This window comes from Otolemur garnettii, unplaced genomic scaffold, assembly GCF_000181295.1.
Source record: "Otolemur garnettii isolate 467f Iridium unplaced genomic scaffold, OtoGar3 scaffold00051, whole genome shotgun sequence".
NCBI lineage: Eukaryota > Metazoa > Chordata > Mammalia > Primates > Galagidae > Otolemur > Otolemur garnettii.
Genome location: NW_003852446.1, coordinates 1,359,416 through 1,364,570, shown reverse-complemented (window position 1 = coordinate 1,364,570; position 5,155 = coordinate 1,359,416). Strand labels below are relative to the sequence as shown.

Here is a 5,155-nt window from a genome sequence, read left to right as displayed (position 1 = left end):
GTTAACCAGTTTGATGGAAGTGTTTTGGATTGTGTGTGAAAACCCCACACTGTACCCCAGAAGTGCATTAATGTACATAGTTACCATTCAATAAAAAATAATAATAATCTAAGTGAGAGAATATGAATTACTAACTGGGCAGGACTATAGAGATAGACAAAGGTACTTTGTCTTCAAGAAATAGATATTTTTAAAAAGAGACAGTCATTTTGATTTTACAAAAACATTGGATTTGGTACTCAACCAAAGGAGTAGAAAGAGCCTCATGATTTTAGGGCTGGAGCGATGCTGGTGGTAGAAGGAGGATGAACCCCTGAACCGAGAAACAGAACCCAGCATGAGAAACAGGAAAAGGAAAGATGATGGTCTCACTGCTAATCATGTTGGATTTGAGGTGCCAAAGGGACAGCCCAGAGAAACCATCTAGGACAGAGGTGGCATTGCACCTCTGGTGCTGCCTGAGCAGTCACAAGCCAGAGACAAAAGGAAAATCCACCACCATTCCCAGGAGTTACAGATGTATGGAGGGAGGTTGACAAAAAGGAGAAATTAGGGTGCCAAGAAACTGAGAATGAACAGTCAAGGACAATGGAGGGAGGAATGGAGAACGAACAGTTGAGGACAAGGAGGAAGGAATGGAGAACGGAAAGTGAGGTGAGGAGGGTACCAGGAAAATGGAAACTCACTTTAGCTAAGGCTAGGTTATATTATAGCTAACAATACATGAGGTTATTTATGCGCAGACTCAAGGCCAATTAGACTTGGTTATTTAAACTTACTGAAATCACAAAATGTAAGCTTGTGAAACCAAAAATAACATTTAACCATCAAACATAGCACACAACCATGAACTACAAATTACTATATTTCCTGGGGAATCTGTCCACAGATAAGGGCCCAGGGGCTCCAAAGGCCAAAGAGGAGCTTTCTGGGCTATATGCCCTTTGCTCTCACTGATTATGTACGTATATACTCGGATTTTACTAACCTGCCCCTTATCTGCTCTTTTGTAGACTTAGAAATATGTGGAAAGATTCTGAAAACCTTTAATGAATCATTCATAAATCACATATTTATTAAATGACAAATAGTTTGAACTCTGCGTGATTAAGCCATTTATATTTATGCAAAATTGAGAGCACAAAAATGTTCTTTGACCAAAGGTTACAATTACATTATAAGCAATTTTTGGATTCTCAACAGATTGAACCTTTCTTTTCTCTGATTTCAAAAGAAAACATGCCTTTTGCAATCCCCTGAAATCTAAATTAGAGGTTAGGTTGCCATATCTTGACTGAAAAGCTTAGCTTCCTCCTCTCACCCACTTCTTCCCTGGATGCATGATCCCAATCTGAGGTAGCTAAAGGTTTCAAAATATATTTCTTTTTCTTGCTTTCTTTTTTCTTTTCTTTTTTTTTTTTTTTTGAGACAGAGTCTCACTCAGTCACCCTGGATAGAATGTCATGGTGTTATAGCTCGCAGCAACCTCAAACTCTTGGGCTCAAGCAATCCTCTTGCCTCAGCCTCCCAAGTAGCTGAGGCTACAAGGCACCCACCACAATGCCTGGCTATTTTTATTTATTTATTTATTTATTTACTTATTTTATTTTTTCAAGACAGAGTCTCATTTTGTAGCCCTAGTTTGAGCTCACAACCTCAAACTCTTGGGCTCCAGTGATCCTCCTGCCTCAGCCTCCCAAGTAGCTGGGACTACAGGTGCCTGCTACAACGCCCAGCTCTTTTTAGAGATGGGTTCTTGCTCTTGCTCAGGCTGGTCTTGAACTCATGAGCCTAAGCAATCCACCTGCCTCGGCTGCCTAGAGTGCTGGGATTACTGGTCTGAGCCACCAGCCCGCATTCAAAATATATTTCTAATAACTGCTCTGTGTGCTGCAACTAATTGCCTGGTGAGGCCAGTGAGTTGAAATGCATCATCCCCTTTCCATCAAATATCTAAAATATTCACATCCACTCATTCACTCACAATTTACTCAACTTTTATTGCCTTCCAACTGTGAGCAGTAAATTCCAAGAATAGGGCAGGTATGCACAGACACAAAGAATGGTGGTACCTTGCTTCTTGGGGCTGGTGAATTTGAGTCCTGGTACCATGGTCAAAAGATACCTGAGTAAAAGTGGAAAGTCCTAGAAATTGGAAAGGTTTTCCACTTCCAACATATCTGAGAACAGGGCCACTCAGAGAGATGACGGCTCAGGAGCAGGGTCTGCAGCAGCTTCTCTAGCCAGAGAAATAGGTTTTCTCTTCTCCATATTCCAGGAAGGGTTTTAAACAGCAGAGTGGAGATGGCCAGATTACAGTAAAGGAAGAAGGGAAGCAGAAAGCAATGTAGTTTTCAGTGGCTGAGAGAGAACAAGTTCTAGACAAGCTAAGGTGTATACATTAACTTACGGTATTTCTCAAACTTTCCCAGAGAAAACACCAGGGAGGGCACTGACATTAATATTAACAAGTTGCCACCAGCCTCAGGGAAGAAGCATTTAACAAGAAATGCCACAAAGGATCACAGCCACCAACATTGTATTTTGGAGGCTCCTCTCCTCCAGCTTTAGGACGGAGCACAAAGGAAGAAAGCCGGAAGAAGGAACTGCGGAGAGAAGAAAGCTCAGATTTGTCCAAAAGGCACAGCTCTGATGCTGATCCCCTGCCCTGAAGGTGGCTGTGAGTCTGTCCACAGCCCGGTGGGTAGTTAGCGGGATGGGGAGAGCTACTATGTAGAAGTTTACTGCACCTCGGTTTCTGGAACTACTACCTTAGATTTGTAGTCTTTACCCTGTCTTCAGCTATTTTACAGGAGGCTGGACTTTCTGAGTTATTTAGATTCAACCAACCCTGGCAACATCCCTTCCCAAGAAGCTGCCCTCCCGGCCCCCATAAACTGTCTGGAGCAGCTGTTCTCTGATCAAGTGCAAAGAACCCTAAAGGAAGTGCATCTGTCTAGTGACTCCCATAGTATAAGAATAGGGGTGGGATGAGGGAAGCCGATGTCCCGTTAGGGCCCCACCCCGTCCTCTGAGGCGCCCCGGGGAACCCAGGCAATACTCGCAGGACTGATAGCTGTCCGGGCTCCAGGACCTGGAGCAAGGTGCCTTGGGGAGGGCCACGGCCCTGTCTGGGTCGGCCTGCCCCTGATGTTGCCCCCACCCCATTTAGCCGTTGGTCCTTACCTGAATTTCCCCAGATCACTAACCAGCTGCTAGCTCGCCTCCCGGGACCGCAGTCCACGCTCCGGGCCATTATAACCACGCCCCTTTGCGCCCCGCCCCACAGCACGGGCCACACCCCCACCTGACAACTGCGCTCCGTGGGTACAGACCGCCTTGGTCACGCCCCACCAGACCCCGCCAGCCTCTGCCCTCCACATTGGCCACACCTCTTCTCCGTCCTAGCCACGCCTTTGCTCTCGGCTTGGGCTTGTCTCTCCACCCTGCGTCATTCCTCTGAGCTCAGCTGTGGTCGCGCTATAACCCTAACTCTTTCCCAGACCATCACCTTGCTCTCCCTGCGCCCGCAGGAGCGAAATCTGACTGCAGTCTTCAGAGCCTCATCTAAAAGATTACTTTCATCAGGTTCTTTCCATTTCCAAACACCGCGACTTGATGTGCTGAAAACAGTTGTTTTCTCTAACATACCAGAGTTTCTTGCTGTGGACCCGTGTTCCTTCTAACTCCTTAGCCCACCTGAAATGCTAGGCAGATGAGTGGAGTAAACAGAATCCCTCCACTTCCTGATGCCTCCTCTTGATGACCTTTCCTGGGCACCCAATGCCCTCTTGCTGTCTAGGGCCTGTCAAGGTATCACCCCCACTTAGACTGAAACTCAGGTTGCAGTCCTATGCTCTGAGATTGCTCTTCTGTCCTTGCTCCTTCCGTTGCCACTCTGGTTTCACTTCAAAAATGAGAAAAGGTTATAACCAGTTTTCTTCCCCTGTCCATGAATCTCTGACTATTCGAGTCACATTTATTGAGTACCTGGTCTCCTCACAAATAAAACAAACTTCAAGGAACTTACAGTCTGAAGTTGTCCCAACTTGGGTTCGCACGTGACAAGAAATGATGAGAAAGTTAGGGAAGATAGGGCAAGGGTGGAAAAGGACTTGGTAATCCCAGGTCTTCTTGATCCCATTATTAGGAATATTAGGGTAGCAAACGTAACAATCCACTTCTATAGTACTTAGTACATTTCTTTACACAAGAAATTCTCAGTAAATCTTCATCGAATATCTACCCTTTTCCACATGTATAGAAAGATATAATTTCCTCCCTTTGCAAAAGCAAAACTTGCCACTTTGCTTCTTTGTACGCCAGCGATAAAGATTTTGTGATTACATACCACTTCTTTTTTCTTCTCTTCCCATCCTCCATTTCGTTTCTGGCTTGAAGACAATGAGAATATTCAAAATGTTGCACCAGAAGGGACACAGAGAAAAGAACAAGTTTCAACAGAACAATTTTATCAAGCTTACTCTGACCCTGAGAACTCTGCCTCATTTATAAAATGTTTCAACTGTCAGTCATTCTTTTGCCTGAAAAATAGACTCAAAGAAATTGCTCCCAATTCAGCCTGTATAAAGGAGTGAGTTAATTTTTATGCAGGTAGTTCTACCTCACCTTCTTCCCCCAAATGATTTGAGGCAGCTTACTAAAATATAGACATTACAAGATAAAAGAAATAGTGGAAGGAAGGGGGGGGTTAATGGAAGGAGAATACAGTCATGTGGCCAAGGCTAATATTAACATTTAAGAATACACTCTAGTGGATCCGGAACGTTTGTCACAGGCAGGCCAGAAATTTGACCCTAACCTTTTGAATAGCCAAAGAAAAGAGAAAATAGCTATCCTTTTTAGGTTTCCAGTGCTCACATTAAAAAAAAAAAAACAAAAAAAAAACTGGTTTTCTCTGTTTTGCTTTTATAGAAACACTGTTTTCTTGAATTTTAGTCCTGAGAGAAATCTCATTTTCTCATAAAGATGATGTAGTGAGCTGAGTGGGGGCTAAATGTCATGAGAAATTACACCCAGATCCCCTCAGTGGAAACTGTGGTTACAATAACAAAGCCCAGTGCATTAAATTAGGCCTGGCACGGTGGCTCACACCCATAACCCTAACACTCTGGGAGGCTGAGGTGGGTGGATT

At 44.2% G+C, this 5,155-nt stretch overlaps 1 protein-coding gene across 1 annotated transcript in view; it reads right to left on the bottom strand.

Moving 5' to 3' along the window:
* Nucleotides 1–3,255, bottom strand: part of CA5B (carbonic anhydrase 5B) — a 43,984-nt gene extending 40,729 nt beyond the window's left edge. Inside the window, exon 1 of the mRNA XM_012806433.2 lies at nucleotides 3,187–3,255. The gene's annotated coding sequence lies outside the window, so the exon portion shown is untranslated. The remainder of the gene's footprint in view (nucleotides 1–3,186) is intronic.
* Nucleotides 3,256–5,155: the final 1,900 nt, after the last annotated feature.